This window comes from Periplaneta americana, chromosome 17, assembly GCF_040183065.1.
Source record: "Periplaneta americana isolate PAMFEO1 chromosome 17, P.americana_PAMFEO1_priV1, whole genome shotgun sequence".
NCBI classification, from domain to species: domain Eukaryota; kingdom Metazoa; phylum Arthropoda; class Insecta; order Blattodea; family Blattidae; genus Periplaneta; species Periplaneta americana.
The window spans coordinates 33,967,101-33,991,493 of NC_091133.1; positions in this window are offsets into that span (position 1 = coordinate 33,967,101).

Here is a 24,393-nt window from a genome sequence, read left to right on the forward strand (position 1 = left end):
TCACTGTACTTCAACCACGAGAAAGTCTCCAGGGAATGAAACGAAGCGAGGTGATGCTGTGAATGAATGTTGATGTCATAAGATGTCATAAGGTCACACACGTGGGTACTCGTATCTCTATTGGCTATCTTTTAAAGCACAAACCATAACACTGATATACACATTTTATACTACCTTAGTTACAAAATTAGATCACTGTTAATCTCCAGGTCTTTTAATTGCTCCATACAGGAAATAACATATGCAGGAGAGCGCATGATTTTTAAACTGACGTTATAACTCTAATAATATGTATCTACTTCACTCCAATAGATGATGCAATACTAAGCACATTCCTTTCACGGTTTATCTCCTGGCTGGAGAACAGTACTGTGCTGCGTATCGCTATGCAATAAGGGTTGTTGACGGGAGTCAATAAAGAGAAGAAATATAGAGAGAACAAGGGAAATACAAGGAGAAAAGGAAAATACAAGGCGAACGAGGGAAATAAAAGTAGAACAAGGGAAAGACAAAGGGAATAATTGGAATACAATGAGGAAAATAGGAATGTAAAGAGAACAATGGAAAAAGAATGAGGACAAGGGGAATACAAGCAGTACAAGGGAAAGGCAAAGAGAATAATTGGAAAACAATGAGAAAAGTAGAAATGCAAGGAGAACAATGGAAAAAAGAATGAGAACAAGGGGAATACAAGAGAACGGTAGAAATATAAGGGGAATAATTGGAATACAATGAGAAAAGTGGAATGAAAAAAGAGAACAATTGAAAAATAATGAGAACAAGGGAAATACAAGAGAACAAAGGAAATACAAGGAGAACAAGGAAAAGATAAGGGTGATAATTGGAATACGAGAAAAATATAAATGCAAGGAGAACAATGGAAAAAAGAATGATAACAAGGGAATTACATGAGAACAAGGAAAATAAAGGGAAACAGGAGGAATACAATCAGAACAAGGGAAAGACAAGGAGAATAATTGGAATGCAATGAGAAAAATAGAAATGCAAGAAAAACAATGGAAAAAGAATGAGAGCAAGGGAAATACAAGAGAACAAGGAAAATACAAGGAGCATAAGAGGAAGATAAGAACAAAGGAGTTGCATTTTTATGTGATTCAATTCCCAAGATAGCACCATACCTAGTGACAGAAAAACGTATTTCTACATCAACATTTTTCTACTGACATCAGCTCTTCACCTAAATCAACACCGGAATTGACTCGAACTGATAGCGTTGTATGTAGTATGAAAATCATGTTCAAATATTGTTACCAGTAGTTGCTCAAGAAGTGAAATAATTTGCTGGCGATTTCATTGAATAGAAGTAACACCATCTTTACTTACGAGATTTCAGACTATCATTGCGTTGAGAAGAAAGAGTATGTGAACATGAACTCATGATTTAAAACAAGATAATCATCTTCTCAACCATGTATTGTGGGTCCCTATCACCACGGCATGGCGCGTCCTCAGGTTGCGGATAGAGGAGACGGCCTCCAGATATGAAGTGTAGCTGCGAATATATTGAATAAGCAGTCGTGGACAGCCGATAAGGGGTGGTCCTCCAGCTTGGGGGTTGGGCGAAGGGCTAACAACCCATCACCGTAAAAAACAGATTGTTACGAAACCTAACAATAAGCCTCGAAATGGGACTGATTCTCTGGCACGACCACAGCAAGAGAATAAGGTTATAAGATTTGGTACATGGAACGTAACTAGTCTTTATAGAACAGGAGGGGTAACATTAGTAGCAAAAGAACTAATTAGATATAGAATAGACTTCGTGGGAGTACAAGAGGTTAGATTAGATGGGAATGGCATATCACAAATAGGCGATTACTTGTTGTATTATGGGGAAGGAAACATTAATCACCAATAAAGGAACAGGATTCTTTGTACATAAAAGAATAACATCAGCAGTAAAAAAGGTCGAATTTATCAGTGACAGGTTATCGTATTTAGTACTTAAGGGTAGATGATGCGATATCGTAGTTATAAATGCTCACGCCCCTACAGAAGAGAAAGACGACCATATAAAGGATAGCTTCTATGAGGAATTGGAACACACTTTTGATCAGTTACCTAGACATCACGTGAAAGTTTTATTGGGGGATTTCAATGCTAAAGTAGGACAGGGGGATATTTTTAAACCAACAATTGGAAAAGAGAGCCTACAGTAGTAATGACAATGGAGTTAGGTTAGTGAATTTTGCCACATCAGAAAATTTAATTGTCAAGAGTATAACATTCCCCCATAAGGATATACATAAATATACTTGAACTTCTCCAGACGGAATGACACACAACCAAATAGATCACATCTTGATAGATAAAAGAAGGCATACTAGTATAATAGACATTCGAACTTTCAGGGGGGCAGACTGTAATTCTGACCATTATTTGGTAATTGGAGAATTAAGAGAAAGACTATCAGTAGCCAAGCGAGTAGAGCAACAAGCTAATATGAGTAGATTCAATATTCTGAAATTAAAGGACGAGGAAACTAAGCAACGTTATGAGGTTGAAATTTCAAATAAGTTTGCTGCTTTAGCAACTTCCGACGAAGCTGAGAAAGAGTTAGATGTTAATAGCGTGTGGGATAATATCCGAGATAATATCAAAATTGCAGCTGAGCAGAGCATAGGTTATCATGAAACTAAGAAAAAGAAACCATGGTTTGATGAAGATTGTTCCATTGCAATAGATAGAAGGAAACAGGCAAAATTGAAATTCTTACAGGATCCAATTGAGGAGAATAGAGATAATTATTTCAATGAGAGACGGGAAGCAAGTCGTACACTTAGGAATAAAAAGAGAGATTACTTGAAGGAAAAACTGAATGAGGTAGAAACAAATAGTAAGAATAAAAACATTCCAGATTTATATAAGGGTATAAAGGAATTTAAAAATGGATATCAGGCAAGGGTAAACATGATCAAGAATGAGAATGATGACTTGCTTGCAGACTCCCATTCAATCCTTAACAGATGGAAAAACTATTTTGGACAGCTACTAAATATACATAGGCCAAGTAGAAATGATCGGGACGAAATTGAAATACAAACTGCTGAGCCATTTATACCGGAACCCACACTTTCTGAAGTCGAAATTGCGATAGAAAATCTGAAAAAGTACAAGTCTCCAGGTATTGATCAAATTCCAGCAGGGTGGAAGCGTATTATCTAGCGAAATTTATAAACTTGTACTTGCAATTAGGGAAAAGGAAATTGTACCAGAACAATGGAAGGAGTCCATAATCGTACCTATTTTTAAGATGGGGAAAGACTAACTGTAGTAACTTTCGAGAAATATCACTTTTGTTGACGTCGTACAAAATTTTGTCGAATATCCTTTTGAGAAGATTAACTCCATATGTTGATGAAATTATTGGGGATCATCAGTGTGGTTTCAGGCGTAATAGATCGACTATTGATCAGATTTTTTGTATTCGACAGATATTGGAGAAAAAATGGGAGTAGCCTATAAGGGTACAGTACATCAATTATTCATAGATTTCAAAAAGGCGTATGACTCGGTTAAGAGAGAAGTTTTATATGATATTCTTATTGAATTTGGTATCCCCAAGAAACTAGTTCGATTAATTAAAATGTGTCCTAGTGAAACTTACAGCAGAATCCGTATAGGCCAGTTTCTATCTGATGCTTTTCCAATTCACTGCGGGCTAAAGCAGGGAGATGCACTATCACCTTTACTTTTTTACTTCGCTCTAGAATATGCCATTAGGAAAGTTCAGGATAACACAGAGGGTTTGGAGTTGAACGGCTTACATCAGCTTCTTGTCTATGCGGATGACGTGAATATGTTAGGAGAAAATCCACAAACGATTAGGGAAAACGCGGAAATTTTACTTGAAGCAAGTAAAAAGATAGGATTGGAAGTAAATCCCGAAAAGACTAAGTATATGATTATGTCGCGTGATCAGAATATTGTACGAAATGGAACTATAAAAGTTGGAGATTTATCCTTCGAAGAGGTGGAAAAATTCAAATATCTTGGAGCAACAGTAACAAATGTAAATGACACTCGGGAGGAAATTAAACGCAAAATAAATGTGGGAAATGCCTATTATTATTCGGTAGAGAAGCTTTTGTCATCCAGTCTGCTGTCAAAAAATCTGAAAGTTAGAATTTATAAAACCGTTATATTACCGGTTGTTCTGTATGGCTGTGAAACTTGGACTTTCACTTTGAGAGAGGAAGAGAGACTGAGGGTTTTTGAGAATAAGGTTCTTAGGAAAATATTTGGGGCTAAGAGGGTTGAAGTTACAGGAGAATGGAGAAAGTTACATAACGCAGAGCTGCACGCATTATATCCTTCACCTGACATAATTAGGAACATAAAATCCAGGCGTTTGAGATGGCAGGGCATGTAGCACGTATGGGCGAATCCAGAAATGCATATAGAGTGTTAGTTGGGAGGCCAGAGGGGAAAAGACCTTTGGGGAGGCCGAGACGTATATGGGAAGATAATATTAAAATGGATTTGAGGGAGGTGGGATATAATGGTAGGGACTGGATTAATCTTGCTCAGGATAGGGACCAATGGCGGGCTTATGTGAGGGCGGCAATGAACCTGCGGGTTCCTTAAAAGCCAGTAAGTAAGTAAGTAATGATCTTCTCAATGCGTTTACTTGCTGTTAATAGCAAGAAATACAGCTTAGTATAATGGTATATTATTTTACATAAATTGCACCACAGTTATTATAAGACCTACTACGCAAATAAACTGGTCCACTTTAAGACATGTACGTACATGTACGTTCCTTTTTTTATATCCTCTTTACACGCCATGGCGATGCATGGAGACATGGAAGTCGAGCTCCATGTTTTCGTGACCTCTGCACTAGAATGAGGTGATGTGGTTGTCGCCATGCACCGACTATATTTCACCCGAATCAATTTGACAGGAGGCTGAGAGTAACCTGGTGTCGTTCTGAAAAATTCCGTTACCACCTAGAATTGAAGGTGGGACCTTTCAGTCCTTAGGCATTTACTCTACCAATTTATTTACACGGCATCCTTGTACAGAGCGGCTAGTAGCGTTCGAGTCCGTCAGATACCGTTCCGTGCCTGCGCTATATCTCATGTTGCAACCGTGAAAAGGGAGCCGACGTCGCCGCTGATAATAACGTGCAATGTAACTATTTTATTACTGAAAGCATAAATTTATATTCAAAACTGACAATAATGAGCAATAACCTGTGTTACAAGAAGTGTTGGAAACTTACAGCAGAGTCCGTATAGGCCAGTTTCTATCTGATGCTTTTCCAATTCACTGCCAGCTAAAGCAAGGAGATGCAACATCACTTTTACTTTTTGACTTTGTTCTATAATATACCATTAGAAATGTCCAGGATAACAGAAAGGGTTTGGAAATGAATGGGTTACATCATCTGCTTGTCTATGCAGATGACGTGAATATGTTAGGAGAAAATTCACAAATTATTAGGGAAAACACAGGAATTTTACTTGAAGCAAGTAGAGAGACAGGTTTGGAAGTAGATCCGGAAAAGACAAAATATATGATTATATCTCGTGACCAGAATATTATTCGAAATGGAAATATAAAAATTAGAAATGTATCCTTCGAAGAGGTAGAAAAATTCAAATAACTTTGGAGCACCAATAACAAATATAAATGACATTCGGGAGGAAATTAAACGCAGAATAAGTATGGGAAATGCCTCTTATTATTCGGTTGAGAAGATTTTGTCATCTAGTCTGCTGTCGAAAAGTCTGAAAGTTAGAATTTATAAAACAGTTATATTACTGGTTGTTCTGTATGGCTGTGAAACTTGGACTCTCACTTTGAGAGAGGAACAGAGGATAAGGTTGTTTGAGAATAAGGTAATTGGAAAAATATTTGGGGCTAAGAGGAATGAAGTTACAGAAGAATGGAGAAAGTTACACAACGGAGAAATTCACGCATTGTATTCTTCACCTGACATAATTAGGAACATTAAATTCAGACGTTTGAGATGGGCAGGGCATGTAGCACGTTTGGACGAATCCAGAAATGCATATAGAGTGTTAGTTTGGAGGCCGAAGGGAAAAAGACCTTTGGGGAGGCCGAGACGTATATGGGAAGATAATATTAAAATGGACTTGAGGGAGGTGGGATATGATGATAGAGACTGGATTAATCTTGCTCAGGATACGGACGAATGGCTTGCTTATGTGAGGGCGGCAATGAACCTCCGGGTTCCTTAAAAGCCAGTAAGTAAGTAAGTAAGTAAGTAAATAAGTAAGTAAGTAAGTAAGTAATTACAAGAAGTGTTGAAAATGATGTGCCTCAGCAGCGACACATTTTGGACATTTACGTAGAAATTCCCTTCATCACACATAACTTCGTCTGGCGTGATGACATCAATTTCCAGATTGATTTTTTATTTTAATTCTTCTGTTGTGTGAGGATTATTCTTATAAATTTGTCTTTTAACTTCTCCCACAAATAAAAATCACACGGAGTGCGATCGGAGCTAGAGGGTGCCATGATACGTAGCTTGTAACTCTGTCCTACAACGTATCTGAAATAAGTTTTAGTGATTCGTAACAGCGTCTGCAGTAGCAGAATCTTGCTGAAAGAGTGATTGCTGGAATTCAGTATGTTGGGATAAGTGAAGATATAAACGTCATGCAGGTTATAACGCCATCTATTATTTTATAATTAGCTACGTGAAAATCTGTGTTGACGGCCCTAGTCATAGAAGTGTGGTGTTTAAAGAAACTTCTCTTAAACATCTCGAACCAACAATGAAACGGATTTCTGTCTTTAGTGTGAAAGGATTATCCTGTATTTAAGTGAAAAAGTTCTCGCTTGAACTTATCGTCCAGTGACGTGAATATTGCATTCTCCATAAAGTACAGATACGTAATTGAATTTGAAATATAGTGAGAGAATGATGAAATGTTATGAGAAATTCGATTGTATGTGTTTTTACGTTTAGTGAAGTGGTATTGTTTTAAAATATTTGTAATATATTATGGTAATTATTCATTCAAAATATAATTTTCGACTGCAGGTAATAACGCCGTCTCGCTGCGAGAAAAAAGTTTCATTTAGTATGTAATAATTAGGGATCGGATTTGTAGGTTTTTACCTATTTTTTCCTTCCTTCTGAACTCCTAATTTCTTCAATACGTTTCCGAATCATGATCGCAGGAGTCGTATATGTGAATTTTGTTGAACCTAAAAAAACCTGAATTGGACCTTAGTGCCTAAAAAACCTAAATCATTGTTGATAAGGATTATCCTGTATTTACTGCGTTATATATTGTTTTTTTATTTCAGAGAAATATCAATATATTTCGAGAGAAAGAGAGAGGAAAGAACACACTCGAAATGAAGGAGGCTGCCCTAAGGCAAAATCTGTACTTAGCAGTGACAACGTCTATGGCTCTCTTGCTTTTCTCAAGGCACATTTCAGTGACTTTCCAACATTTATTGAGTACTTGGAATCTTCATCGCTACAACTGAAAGATGCAATTCGACTCACTTCTACAGAAACAAGTACCAGGAACCGTGAGTGAAGCCGTCATTAACTGAAGAAAGTATTGCAGAAGAATCCAGGGTTTGAAAAAATGAAAAATGTGTGCTCCATTCTCCAGGGGGAAAGCTTCAATTGCCAGTGGGTACCTGCTGCACTGGCAGCGATGAAATTTGCACCTATGACGACATGTGCTGTCAAAAGAACCTTTTCCTCCTTCAAATGCATTTTGAGAGACAATAGAAAAAATTCTCAGTCGAGAATCTTGAAAATTATTTGGTAATATATTGCAACCAGGAATAGTACCAGTAAATAATGTTGTTTTGTTTGTGTGTTATTTTTTAAAATAATTCTTGATCAAGTTTTAACAAATTTAATTCAAAAGTTATGTGTATGCTGTACGTTGTAACTATTGAAAATTGAAATTTAGGTAGTTATATCAAGGCGAATTATATTAGATAAAATGTTAATTGTTACAATAATTTATTCAAACTTCAAATAATGTTAAAGGGAAAGGAGCAAAAATTCCGAATATAAATTTTGATAATAGTTTTGTTCTTGAAAAGGTTAGTTTCGTGGCCCATGTTGCCTTAATAAATATATATTCATTTTTTAAGAATAACTGTAAGGATAAATTTTTAACGATCGGGTAGTTTTTGCAGCCCTTTTTACAGATTGGACATAAAACCTAAAAAGTACCTGTTTTACCTATTCCAAAATCCAAAAATGGTCTTCTTGAAAACCTAAAAATCGGTTCCTACTAATAATAACGGCAATAGTGTAATGTGAAAATGTGGATATAGAGAAGAATGGAGCGTGTGAGATCCACAGACAAAATAAGAAATGAAGCTGTGCTAGAAAGATTGGGTAAAGAAAGAATAATAGTGAAACTGATCAGGAAAGAAAAAAGGAATTGGCTGTGTCACTGACTGAGAACGTGAGAAGAAAATGGCTACTGAAGGATGCACTGGAAGGAATGGTGAACAGGAGTTAAGTTCGGGGCAGAAGAAGATATCAGATGATAGACAATATTAAGATATAAGGATCGTATGCGAAAACTGAGAGAAAATCTGAAAATAGGGAAAATTGGAGAATGATGGGTCTGCAGTAAAAGACCTTAGGCAAAAAACTATGAATGAATTCATTAATCTTGCAGCACGAATATTTGTTTAATGAAAAATGGGTATATTATTTTGTGTGCATTCAGACCACATTGCAGATCAACCATTTCATCTTGTAGTAGAACGTCTTGCATAAGTCGTGGCTTTTCTGCGCTCTAGTAACGGTTGTTTTGTGAAATGGCGTGGCCATGTAATACAAACCATGCTTTATCAAAAGGATGTTTAATGCAGGATATCTCCTATCAGGAACACTCTCCAGCATGCAGTTCTAAAATCGATCTATATTTGCATGATTGTGCGGTAGCAATTCGTGCACGACTGTAATTTTATATTATAATAATAAGCATCCTAAATTAAATGAAGCACGATCACTTAAAATAACATTTAAAGTAAATTTAATTTGTATCCTAAGCCTAAGTTCGAACTAAAATCCACGAGTATGTTATGTTCATACGTGTACAAGTACCCGCTGTCAACTCACTCACTGCACTGGAACTACGACACATTTCACTGACACTATCCTGATTTCACTAACACTTCAAAAACATTTCACTGTTCAAATACTTTGCACTACCACTATAAACTATAAAATTTCACTGACACAACATACTTCTTCACTTCAAATAATAAAACATTAATTACACCCTTTAAATAGTGTGCATAATATACTACCGTCTATTAGTGAAGTCTTTAATCCTATTTTTAAATACATTTTCGATTATTGGTAAAGACTTTAGTAAGTCTGCAGGTAAAGCATTCCAGTTCCTGGTAGTACGGTTGAGAAAGGAACATTTTCCAGTGTCCGTTCTCTGTCTTCTTTCCCTCAATTTATGTGAGTGGTCGATCCTTGAAGAGTAATTTGGCGGCTGCAACCTATTTTTTTATCTCTCTCCAGGCAGGCTCACCTCTGTATGTTTTGAACATAGCGCATAATCGAATTCGCGTTCTCCTGTCCGTGAGTGTGTCCTATTTTAATGTTTAATTATTACGACAACACTTGAGAGCCCGTTTTTCAATCTTTTCCTATGCCTTAATATGTTCTAATCTGTAAGGATCCCAACATGCAGCACCATATTCCATTACTGAACGAACTAAAGACATACGCGATCTCTTTGGATTTATCGGAGCCTTTTCTTAGTACTCTCATCACAAAGTGTAACTCTCTCCATGCTTTTGACACTGTGTCAGTAACGTGTTCTTCTCCAGCCGAGATCGCTGCTAAAAGTTATTGCTAGGTATCTACATTTGTTAACTTCCGGAATGGTTTCATCCTCTAACGTAAACGATGCGATTATTTTATTCCTTTTTCTTGTAAAACTGACGGCTTTGCTCTTTAGGTAATTTATTTAAATTTTGTTGGCCATTGCCCAATCGTTTATTCTACTGAGGTCATTCTGAAGGAGAGTAGTATCTTCATAACTTTTTATTTCCGTGTATACGATAGAATCATTCGCGAATTAGCGAACCCTGGACAAGATGTTAACTGGAAGATCATTTAAAAAAGCCAGGAATAGAAGGGGTCCCAAGACGCTCTCTTGTGGGACTCCGGAAGTAATTTCTATTGAAGTCGAAAATTCCTCCCCCACTCGTACTGAGTGCGACAAGTTAAAAATTCCTTGATCCACTGGAGTACTCTGAAGTCAACCCCTGTTGATTGTAGTTTAACCAACAATATGTCGTGTGGGACTACATCGAATGCGCGTGAAAAGTCAATAATGGCTATTTGAATCTATTCCGTCTGCTAAATTCTGACATACAGTTACTAATTGACTGTCACATGAGGAAACCCCTAGAAATCCATGCTGACAATATTGAATCATGTCCACATCTGTGGATTAACGGTTCGCAAGTCTGGCCGTGAAACCAGGTGGCCCGGATTCGATTCCCGATCGGGGCAAGTTACCTGGTTGAGGTTTTTTCTGGGGTTTTCCCTCAACCCAATATGAGCAAATGCTGGGTAACTTTCGGTGTTGGACCCCGGACTCATTTCACCGGCATTATCACCTTCATCTCATTCAGACGCTAAATAACCTAAGCTGTTGATAAAGCGTCGTAAAATAACTTACTAAAAAAATATTGAATCATTACAATGCTGCCTTAGATAGGTTGAAGTCAAGTGTTCCATCTGTTTGCAAATAACAGAGGTGACGCTGACTTGTCTGTAATTTTTTTGTCTCTGAGTGAGACCCTGACTTATAAATTGGCATCACTATTGTAATTTGGCACCACTAGGATTTTAATTTAAGCACTTTATGGCGAAGTGCATCAAATTCGGTTAAAAACGCATTAATCATAGGTTACGAAACGACGGTTAAACAGTAACCGTGGTTAAAATGTAATTTCTGTGCACCATTCATAATCACCGATTACTTAAACATGGTTGGCTGACACCTCATTGAACCAGCGTGAAATCTATGATGATACCAGTACACTATTTCTACAAAATGACTAAAGGAAAGCATCCATTCACTTGCAAAGATAATAGTCAACGTCTAAAAATGACTGCGCTTACTTCGTTCTATATCGAAACGAACGTGTCCTATATTTTCGCGTTGCATTTGTTTGCCTTTTGATTATATCCCAACTGAGTTTGAAGTATTGATAGACTTAATTACTATAATATTTACATAATATATTATATTACATATGAAAAATATGGAATATCCATAAAATAAAAGGTTGAAGGAGATTAGTACGATGTATGTACGATCCAGAACCCCATTTATACCGGGCAATTGTGCATTATCCTAAGATCCATCCATAACCCCTCTTCGTTCAGCCAGTGACGTACAGAAAGATACACTCGAGTGTTCCCTCTTAAAATACTGAAAATATCAGTTGCATAGAATCGTAATATAAGCAGCCGATCCCTAGGAGAAATACGACTGTTTCTGTGTTATTTTAAGTGACCCATTTTTGCAGCAAAAATGACACTGTAGATTTTGATAAACGAAATCATAAAACAAAATTACTTCACATACGATAAGAAATATTACAGTCAAACCGAAGGCCTACCCATGGGATCACCCATTTCCAGCGTACTAGCAAAAATATTCATACACCACATACAATAGACATACATACTAAACAAAGACAACAACAAACACGCAGACAACGTCATATATTGGCACAGATACGTAGATGACATACTAATACTATACAAAGGAAACAAAAGACAGATCCGAAACCTACACCAACACATAAACAAAATACATTCAAAGCTACACAACACATTAGAAATTGAAAACAACATATCCATAAATTTTCTAGACGTCACAACAATAAAAGTCGACAACAAACACACATTCGAAGTCTACAGAAAACCCACAACAACAACAACAAAAACAACACACATACACAACACATCCAACCACTCCACACAACGCAAACAAGCTGCATTCCGAACAATTGTACACAGACTACTTTTTTTTTTTTTAATTCCCCCCCCCCTCTTTTTTCTATATCCGGCCAGAGGCCATTTTCCGAAATATTTCTGTTTTTTCAGGTTTCAGTTTTTCTGATTTCTGTTTTACTAAACTAACACAAACACAACACCCATGCCCGAGGCGGGACTGGAACCCACAACCCTTCGGACCAAGCCGTTGAGTCATTGTGTGCCTCTACGGCTTGCGCCACCCGGGTCGGCAACTACTCAACATACCAATGAACCAACAAGAGCATAAAGAAGAGCTAAACACAATCAAATACATAGCACAAGAAACGGGTTATCATACAATCCCAACATAATAGACAACATAATAAGGAAGACAAAACATAATCACAAAAAATATAAGAATATAACACAAACACAAGAACACAAAAAATACATCACACTAACATACGAAAACAAAAACACACACAAGATTGCAACCTCATTCAAGAAATTAAATTATAATATCGCATACAGAACGAATAATACTCGACAAAAACATCTCAACACACAAAGAACACAAACAAACAAATACAACCACACAGGCGTATACAAACTGAAATGCAACACCTGCAACAACTTCTACATAGGACAGACAGGCAGATCATTTCAAACATGTTACAAAGAACACATCACAGCCATAACAAAATTACAAATCACTTCCACATATGCAGAACACATCACAAATGTTAATCACACCTACAGAGACATCAACACAGACATGGAAATTCTACACATCCAACCAAAAAGCCAGAAACTAAACACACTAGAACAATACGAAATATACAGACACACAAAAACACATCCAAATGAAATTCTCAACACACAACTCAATTTCAGAACACACACACTCTTTGACTACATATTACACTACACAAACACACCCCCACAGGAAACAAAACAAAAGGCGCCAAGACCAGCAACAACCAGTTCTGATGATGGCCAATAGCAGGCTGAAACATGTTAACACGTTAATATAAAATTTAACATAAGAAAGACTTAATAATATGTTTTCCAAAATAATCTTTTCTTTAAGTAAATCTATTTCTTCGGCTACTTCAGTTGCTGAGATGTTGGCTCTTTCTAATTTTTTAATTGAATTTGAAAATGTTTTCAGCTGTCTTTGAATGAAGTGAATCCAAAGAAGTGACTGTGGGTTTTCAAAGATAATTTCAGTAAAGTAGGGCACCTGCCCTGAGATATAAAATGTGCCTTGAGGGAATCAAACATATCAATGGCCTTGGTAACTGCACGTAACAATGACAACCATCTATTTTTGACACTACTTGGAATATGTTTATAATCAGTAACAACAAAATGACGAAATGATTTCAATTCTTCCACACTTTTAGTGTAATGGAAGTATTGAAATATTTTGTTAACTATTGCTTCCGCATCAATAGGAAGAACATCTGCGCTTGTCTGCATAACATTATGCACCACATGTGCAGCACAACAAATTCCTTGAATGTTCAATTTAAGTTCGTTGTTCAATTTATGAAAACATTGTTCTTTTCAGCCCTCTTATAACCTCCAAAATTCGTATTGCAGTTATCTGCACAAACACAACAACTTTATCAGTTAAATGATTTTTCTTCAGCATATCTAGAAATGATTAGCTAATAAATCAGGTGTTTCGCCACTAATATTCTGGAAACAGATCACTTTACACTTAACACCCTGATCAGGAACGAAATATCGTACAAGCACTGACAATAACTTTAAACTTTTATGGTTAGATGTAGTGATGAATCTCTAAAGTTTGGGTCCCTCTGCAGAAATTAATAAAAGGCCCCTTTTGTAGTGGGAGAATCTTCTTATTATTATTGTCAAATAGTAGATACCCAAAGCGCTAAACTTTCTTGCATTATTACTTCAGAGTTTTTCTGTAACAAATGGCTATCTGAATGTCTACAACAATGAAAAATGCAGCAACTATTACAAATAAAGTGATAAAATGAAACTCATGTAAAATTTATATTTTTGTACATTCCAATAAATGCTTTACTTTGCAAGACTTCTTTCTTGACTTCAAACTTGCAAAACCACTTACGATTTCCTTTTTGTCCAAAGTGTATGCACGATCATAATTTTATTGATACACTGACCGTAAAAAAAACGATCACTGAAAAGAAAAATACTAAACGTCAAGTTTAAATGTAAATTATGAAATAATCCCAGAAATAACGCAACTGTAATCGTATTCAATTTAAATATAAAACTTTTATTAACTTGTGACAAGTAAATTCACACGTTTCACACCAATTTTGAGTCACTGACCATCATAAGCTAATAAATCTACACTTTCCTCGAAATTTTGTAAAGCTTTTCACTTAATATTCAGCGGAATATTTGTCCACTAAACTTCGCTTAAAATTATGTTGATGCACACAACTTAAATTCACACTAACAATTAATGAAACAAACACTCAGTATCTCGTGTGTCCCACTCTGGTCCTAATTACAGCCGAAATTCTCTCAGGCATGGTTTCGATTAAAGTTATGATGTCTCTCCGGTCGATATTGCCCCATTTCTCTTGTAGTGCCGTCCGTAGATCACTTAAGGTCTCCGGAACAGGATTACGACCTCGGATATGTCTACTCAACCTATCTCAGAGATTTTTTTTTACAGATTTTAGATCGGGACTCCAAGCTGGCCAGTTGAAACGAACAATCTCCAATGCATCAAGATACTGTGATATGCAGCGCGCTGCATGTGGGCGAGTATTGTCATGCATGAATATGAAATCATCTTCAATAAATGGAGCAAAGGACACGACGTGATCGACGAGAACCTCGTTAATATAGCGGTGAGCGTTGAGGCTTCCATTCTCGACGATCACCAAATCCGTTCGGGCCTCGATGGAGATGCCGCCCCACATCATCACGGAGCCTCCACCGAATGGCGTCCTTGCAGACAATGTGCACAATGCATACCGTTCTCCAGATCGTCTCCAGACTCTTTCTCTACCATCAGGAGATTTCAGGGAGAACCTGAACTCATCAGAGAATAGGACACTGCTCCACTGTCCACTGAGCATACTGACGAACGAATTGAAGAAGCTCGGTGCTATCTGGTCAGATCTAGTTTCGTAGCAGATCGTCGTGATTGAAGATTTTGTTCTTCAAGGCGTCGTCGAACAGTTCTCTCGCTCACATTAACACCCCGCACATGTTGTAGTCGATTTTGAGCTTCAACTGTTGTGGGATGACGATTTCTTAGAACTTGGCTGACGAGAAATCGGTCATCTCGGGCTGAAGTCTTCTTTTTTCTGCAGATTCAGGTCTTCTGAACTAACTCTGTGTTTTTCGGAACCGTTTCACAGCCTCTTGCACCGTGGGGTGTGGTGCGCCTGTGGTAGCAGAGGTGTAACAGAGACTGCGTCCGTCATCAATGAGAGGAGAGCTCTGGCAACCTCTTGGGGTGACAGAGGCATTGTGAACTAATCTTACTGTCGAAATGGCAAACAAATTGTTTTCGACAGTTATTTATTTTAAAAAGCAAGGGAAGCAATAAAGCAATGAAACTCTTCAATATTTTATGATAAACTACCCCACATCATGTTCAGCACAGAAACACACACCTTCGTTGTTAAGTAATAAACCGAAGAGTAATTGGTGTGAAAGGCGTGAATTTACGTGTCACAAGTTCATAAAAGTGTAATTTTTAAATTGAGTATGATTACAGTCATGTTATTTCTGGGATTCATAATTTACATTTGAACTTGACTTTTAGTATTTTTTTCAAGTGATCGTTTATTTTTTTAAGAAATTAAGGCCAGGTCACTGAGCCGCTGCTGTCCCATAGAAACCCTCAGATAAGATTTTATCACAGTCTACTATATACAGTCGCGAAGCTCAATACGTAGTAAATATGCAAACATTAGATAGTTGCTCACCACTAGGATCGCTAATATCCCCTCATTACAGGCAATGTAAAATAGTACCGTCACAGTCTATTATTTCTAGCACCCTCAAAACTCAAGCTTCGTGACTGTATATAGTAAACTGTGATTTTATGCTCTTCAAAGTAGAAAACGATCCTTCTGCTCATGCTACTGTAACTGGTAGAGTTAAAAATAGGATGAGAACAGTAGACACCTCTGGAAAACTAGGCAGAACTGTACTACACTCCTCAAACAACAGTTTTGCAAAATCATATACAGAAGAAACAGTTGATAATGCCACTTTTGAGAGTTTTTTGAAGGGAAAGTAGTTCATCTGGAAGTGCTAAACCAATATCTTTTTCATAGTACCTCTGTAACTTCTCTGCTTTCACTATCAATTTACAGTGTTGCCGACGTATGGCTCCGGCTTGTAACTGAAGAGGGCTCTGGAACAAAGGGATTAATCGTTCTTTATTGTAAGATTATTAAAATAATAACAATTATTAATAAATTTTATTAAAAACATATAATATATACTATAGTGATTGAAATTAAGTAGGCTTATCAATAAGTATCTACTCCTAACTGCTGTTTGTTGTACTTATAAAACTTTACTATACTCACATTGAACTCTAGTGAAACTGGACTATGCGGCATGCTTTCTATGATGCGAAGATATTGATGATTTCACTGACATCAGTAATATTGATCTAGCCCTTTTACATTCCATATTGAGGAGGCTGAGTTCACTAAGTCTGTCTAGGGTCATAGAATTCCGCAATTATAAGTTTTAGGTTCGAAAATGATCGTTCAGCCGAAGAAACAGTAACCGGAATAGTTAGAAATAGGAACGCTATCAACTACGATTGAATTTTCTATTACTACCGCAATAGATTTGTTAATTCAGATACAGAGGTTAATGAGGCTATTTCTTTTTTCAGAGCGTTTCTGAAACCTATTACCTGGTCTGGGAATTCACTGGATAAATCTTCCTCTTATTCATTCTGAAGAACCACTGCTGCATTGTGAATCTGTTCGTCGGAAGCAGAATTTAGAAACTTTGGGGAAATAATTTTGAAGAAATGGTTAACATTATGCATATCCTCAAACCTCTGTTTTAATTGGGCTACAATAATGTCCAAACAGCCATTAAAAACAGTGGTTCTGAAATATATCTTTGGATCTACTAACCTCTCGTCCTGACACAATTCATCAAAATGTTTTTCTTCGAATTCTTTTATTTTCAAATTGTGGTGGAAAGCTCCAGCTCTTTGCCAAAGATGTAGCTGATGGGATTGCTTCTTCAAAATTATTTCGGTAACAAGATAAATAATTATCGGCTGCATTCTGAATAAGATAACATGCTTTATCAAGCTCTACATTTTCCGATTGCATAATTTCTGATGCTAGTACATCCCAGAATCTTTGATTGCAACACTATTTGAAAAATGAATTGAAATTTCTCTAATTGGTTTTTTAAAATAACAGCTTGTTCTCTTTCTTCCTTTTTTATTTATTTTTTTTTTAGATATCAATATTAATTTTGGCAGGGCCTTAAGTACATCGACATCAGCATAACGCAGGGCTTTAACAGACTGGTGTCTCGAAGATCAACGTGTTGGCCAAAGTTTTTTAAGGTACAAAAGATATCAAATGTTATCTTTTCATACTATGACTGAAGAAAAGATATAAAATTTCCACTGTGTCATAAAAGAACCTAACTTCTTCAATTCCACATGCAGCATCGTTAAGTACTAGATTAAAATTATGCGCTGCACAATGCACATACTTTGCAGTTCTTTGTCTTTGTTCAATTCTCGTTCTGACACCTTAGTATACGCCTGACATAGTGGCACAGCCATCATACTCCTGGCCACGGCATTTAGTTAATAAGAATCCCTTTTCGCCTATTGCACTGAGTATTTCCTTTTCTATTCCTAATGCACTTTGATCTTTTATTTCGCTAAAACCTAAGAAGCTTTCATTATCTTCACATCACAAGGCTTTCCAGTTACATCATGTGAAACTGTAACGTATCTAACTATCTGACTTAATTGTTCTTTTTTTGTTATGTCCTGTGTTGTATCCGTAATTATTGAAAAGAATGGGGCAGCTTTAATGTCATTAATAATTTCTTTTTCAACTACACTGGATAAAACATTTATTAACTCATTTTGAATAGAAGGGTTTCGGTACTTTTCTGTATATTTTGGTTTATTTATGAGATCGCGTAATACAGGATCGTACTTTGCGAGAAGTTCGATGGTTGCTAAAATGTTTCCACTGTTTGATTTTCCAATTTTTTCCCTATGTCCCCGAAAAACTAGATTACTGGATGCCAGAGTTACCGTCACATTCACGATACGCTCAAGGACCTGTTTCCATATGTTTTCACTTTTCTTTAGTTGTGAATCCATACTCGCGTCAACTGTGTTTTTCTTACGCCACGAATTGAAAACGATGCATGCGTTTAAATGTGCGTAACTAGTTTTGTGTCGCACTATACTTTTGTTTAACCATCTCCAATCTCGGACTCCTTACCTGGAAGCTGAAGATGACTTCTGCTGTCCAAAGAGCCAACACGGCTTACAATAAACAGAGTCATTTTTAATTGAATAACACAACCATTCTGTCCTAATTCTTTGTCCTGTCAATGTGAATTTATTGTAATATTTCGTGGATCTTTAGGGAAAGGACCCGCTGGCTCTGACTGATAAGGATTTTGTCTAACGAAGAACTTTTTAGTTTCATTATCTACTTGTTAACTCATAATCTGCACGATCATTTGAATACTCTGCAACTGCGATATTGGTAGGCCTAATTATCATACATTTAAGGCAATTTTGTTACACTCTCTTTTTCGTTAATGCTTTCACAATTGCTGTCTCTACTAACACCTATTTCTATATCACTTTTCACTTCAGACTCGCACTCACTTGTGGCACTGCAAACATGTGTAACTGTTGAGCTAGCACTACTATTATGACCAGGTAGAGAGAAAAATTCTTATTTTCACTAATTTGTTTGTTTCTTTATGCTCAATCATGCCGAAATGTAGTAATTATACACCTGGTAGCAGCCCTTTAATGGACCTAATTAAAGTACACCTATTCATTAAAGTTCAAGTTTTCCACCAATCACAAAGTACCATTGTAGCAATATGATAGCGCAAGTATCGATTATTCTCGGATATGCAATCGAAAGACAACTAGCGAAACGTCACGGAGACTGGAAATCCAATACTGTCGCAGAAGGTTATGTTCTGTTACTATAATAATTAGCGTTAATTTTAAATAATATTCAAATAAATTAAATTTGTCATCTCGTTTTTCAATGTGTAAATCAATTTCCAAGTTATATCAAGATTAATGTTCATTTTACTCTCTAGATTATATCAAGGTCAATGACATTTATTCCTCGGAAAAAATCAATACTTTCGCGTCTGCGCACATCTCACAATTTACGAGATATTGCACAAGATCACTTCCACTCCTCAGTCAGATAAGAATAATATGAATACTTATGAATAATTTCAAGTTAGAAATATGGTCGAGCATAAAAAGTCGTATGTAACTTGCCTATAATGGTAATTAAGACGCTCGTATGAAAATTATGAAACTCGCTTCCGCTCGTTTCATAAACATACTCGTGTCTTAATTACTACCCTTATAGGCTCGTTGCATAATGTACTATTTTCTAACTTTCGCTTCTTCTTCCTTTTCTGTGCACCACTTAGATGTCGTACTTAACTTTAAACAGTTTCATTTTTCAGTAACTGCAGTACTATACTGTCTATATTCTCAAATTATAATTTACACAGAAAAATATACGCACAAAATTAAAATAAAAACTGTTCAAATAAAGTTGGAAAAATAGCACACCGACCACACAACTGACATTATTAACTTCCAGCAAAGAGAGCTCTTTTTCGAAACTGAGTAAAGCTGACTGATCGTTACCGTGGTGGGAATATAATGGTGAAGCAGTGAGCAGCCTCGCCCGTTCTCCTACTACGTGATGACGTCACGTGGGAAGCATTGCAGACTCTCTCGCAGCTTGCTAGCTTAGCTCAGCTCCGTAAGGTTTTGGAAGTGGGGTAGGTTAATTGATTATAAATACCAAGAAGCTGTACTAACTAATCCCTTCCCTACTAACGTCTTGTCAGGAACGTGATGCGCTCCCAAAGCATAGCCGTTTAGACATGACGTCTTTGTGACCCTGCGACTTGACAGTTTTCATTCAAGCTGTCAAATGCAGTTTTTTCAAGCTGTCTATTTAGAGGGTTGTTGTATGTTGTAAAACGATCTTTCGTGAAGAAGAGGAGTTATTGTCCTCTAAATATACGCGAAAGGTTTTCCAGAATTCTGTTTGAATAAAAGTGCATTGAAGTTCTGTCCTGCATTCCAAGTGGAATGAACAAAGTTTAAGAAAGGGAATCAGAATCGAGGTCTTGTAAGAGTTATTGGCAGTAAAGTGACATGACAGAAAAGGTCTGTCTACGAAGCACAACATTCACATGGCCAACATAAAGGAAAAAATGGTAACAATGAATGGGAATAAACAGTGGTGAAACTGAAGGGCGTAATAGAGTACAATAACGTTATGTTGAGGGTTGACTGTCAGGTCAGCGTCAGAATGAAGTCTTATATCCCTTCTCCATTATGGGAAAATACGTAAAAAAAAACTACAGAAATGTTTCTTCAATATAATGTTTATGGTACTTTTCAGGTTTTCAATGTCTACTTAATTCCATGTAAGACCGTGAAGGGAAGCAAACCCAGGAAGGAAAGGATTTATGCAAATCTTCGACTTGACCTGGAAGCAGGCATTTTATAGAGGGTTAACATTGTCTAACTGAAGTGTTAGTGAAAGGGGAGGGGATGTTGGAGTTACGACGATAATTATATTACATACAAGCTGTTGGGCTTATTCCCCCCCTCTCCCGTCATATACCTACCACCCACAGAAAAAGAAGCCAGCGAGAACCTGCAAAGTTTGTAAATCTCACAAGAAAGAAGCGAAACAACGTGGGGGTGCAAACAATGTTTTGTACTGGAGTCTTTCGAAACTTAACATACTGTTCAAACTGTTACCAAATTATGAGTATAATATCACAATTTGTAGTAAAAGACCCATGTTTATTGCAAACGATCTCCACCTGCCTTTAAGTGCCAATTACCGCACACCACCAATTCACTGTCTGTGCGTGGAGATTTAAATAGAGATTCCAGGCAATAAAGCCGTCCTTTTAAATCTTACTGCATGAACTTAAAGGTAGCAACAAGCAAACTTTAGAAAAGAGTCAATAATGAACATTTGTTAAAGGCAGGTGTCGAATTAATTACGTTCATTCTGGTGTACTGCTTTCGTTAGAAGATATCTTAAGTTCATGGACTCAACTCGGTTTGATCCATTCAGGGTGATGGACAGAATACGTTCTGAATCAGACCTTCGATTTCAGGCTGGCTTTAAACAGGCTGAAAATGTGAATTGCAACAAATATCAAGTGTAGCATGATGAAGTGTCCCTAAAAGAAGGCAAATTCGAAAAAAAAAAAAAAAAAAAACATATTCTCGATAAAATGTGGACTTAACGCGTTTTGATTCCGAGCTCCTCAAATACGTTCAATAAAGTTTCATCGTGAACATTTTTACATTACTTAAAAAAACACACATCAGTTTTTCATTCCAGTGATTCTGCATATTTCTTTTAGTAAAATGCTCCTGCACACAACTTTAATATCTGAATATTTTTTACACAAATTAAGTCCACAATTTCCACATCTGACATTAATTTTCGTAATGTGAATGGCTTTCTTGTTAGCAACTAGTACTTGAAATAGACCTTGATTCACCCTCACCAACCACTTCTGTATTATCTTCCTCACTACCACTTTCTTTCTTCAACTCCGCCGGTAAATCAATTTCCAATAGCACTATAATATCACTTTCACACAAAACATTAAGGCTGCTATTATCCACAAAACAACTCATATCTATGTTCTGTATCCCTGAATACAACTAGATTTGAATAAACACCAATAAAGAAAGAACAAATTTACCAACTCAAGTTTCTACACTGCAAGTAAATGGTAAAGTGGAGAATTGAAACAGTAAACGACTTTAACGGCATTACAAACAGTTACAACAATGGACAAAAATCACAGAAATCAAACTAGAAAATGTTTAAAAGTGTAGGTCATATGAAATTCCAAGGGTGGGTAAAATCTGTCCACTAACAAATACTTCAAATTATTAGTCTGCTATATTTGAAATCTAAAACAGTACACATGTGTGCATACTTTATCATGTTAGAGACAAATAGAGTAAAGGTGAAAGCTGTCAGATTTCATTAATTCAAAAAAAATTTAGAAACTAAAAAGGATGGGCAATTTTTTCCCAACCGTGATAATGCTAGGGTTAAGCGAGAAAATAATTATTTTATGCCCATTGATTGACGCTTTTTTTGCTCCTCTATTGACATTCAAGACAATTGAATCCTTCTATTTACTGAAGCCTTTTCTGTCTGGAAGTTGTTAAAAGATACCACAGCTTTAACATTTTATGAGACATGTAATTAAGACATTTTAGCTTAGAAAGTTTTGAAGAACTATGAGAAAATTATTCCCTTCTGCGGAGCGACTCATATGTGAAAAATTTTAACAATATGATACACAAGAACATACTAGTTAATAGTTATTATAATGCTGTAATTACTCACGTTTCGTTATTTAGGTCTAATGCACTATCCTCTGATACATGTTCGTCTGAATTGGTTTTGGAAGTGGCCTGAAGAGTACATGAACTATTGGCAATGATGTCATGAATTTCTTTTCTCCTTCTTCGTTTTTCACATCTGTCCAATCTCAAATTGTCTGTTGATTTTCGTTTCAAGCAAGACTGCGCCAGAGCTTTTGTGGGTACAGCGTCTACTTTCAGATTACGACTGCTTTTTGGTTCATAATTTAGAAGTTTCTGCTTTAAAGGTACTTCGTAACTTGACTCCTCAAAATGAAGTGAACATATTCGAGCTGAAACAACATTAAGTCTTAAGAATTTAACCCCCTTTCTTTTCCCTCAAAGCAATCTATGGAATAAGTCAAACAATAAGTTTAACATGAAAATATATTTTGCAAATGAGTTGCGAAGCAAATAAAATTCAGTAACATGCGAGAAAACTCATCGTGCTGTAAATTGACTTCATCCTCCCTTCTACAAGCATGCAACCATTGTCTTGCCAAGTCTTCATTCTTCGGAAACCTATAATATTTTGCGTCAGTTCCTTTTGTTTTTCGATTGTAACTCAAACAACCAGATACTGCACATCCAGGCATACTAATAGCATGTGTCACACTAATAGCATTACTGATACAAGAATAACATTCAATATATATATATATATATATATATATATATATATATATATATATATAAACAAAGAATTAACACCGTGCACGTACACACAACAGCTGTTTGTTTTGTTCCTCGAGCACTGTGGCACGAATTAGCTGCTGCTTCCCAAGTGACGACATGCGCAGTAGAAAACGAGTTTGAGTCAACCGTCTGCTACACCATTATATTCCCACCACGATCGTTACTACACAAACATCTTATTGGATAATTACTGGCCTTATAAATTTGAACGAAAACCCATTCCACTGTTGTCGAATAAATGTATAACAAAAGTTAAACGGTCAGAAAATAGTATGCATAAAATCATCTCAGGTACACTACTCATCAAGAAAATACAATTTTATAACCAAAATATGATATTTTGGTATCAATTTTCATTGTTGTCATTATGATAAAATAGCTTTGCGCTGCTCTTTTGTGAGGACTGAGAGTGACTCCGCACACCACGTGTACAGTTAAAAAAAAAAAAAAAAGTGGCCGCACTCGTGAACAGCGAATATTTTCTAAGCCGCACTCGTGAACAGCGAATATTTTCTAAGTCCACTTCGGGTCACGGCGATGATACACGATGCATGTGCTTTTAGAAGCAGTTCCATATCTGCGCCTCGTAGACCAGCGGTAGAGAGCTCGCTTAATGATTTGAAGGTTGTGAGTTCGGGCCTGGTTCAAGTTTTCATTTTATTTTTTAATCGTTCTTTAGAGATATAAATACTGCATTATTCAAATTATCATTTATTTATTTTTATCGTTCTTTATTGATATGAATAATATTCAAGTTATTTATATTTTATCGTTCCATTAGCGATATAATAATAATATTCAAGTTATAATTTGTTATATTCTGTTATCGATCTTTAGCGACGTGAATAATATTCAAATTATCATTTGTATTCTGTTATCGTTCATTAGCGATATAAATAATATTCAAATTATCATTTGTATCCTGTTATCTTTCATTAGCGATATAAATAATATTCAAATTATCATTTGTATTCTGTTATCGTTCGTTAGCGATATAAATAATATTCAAATTATC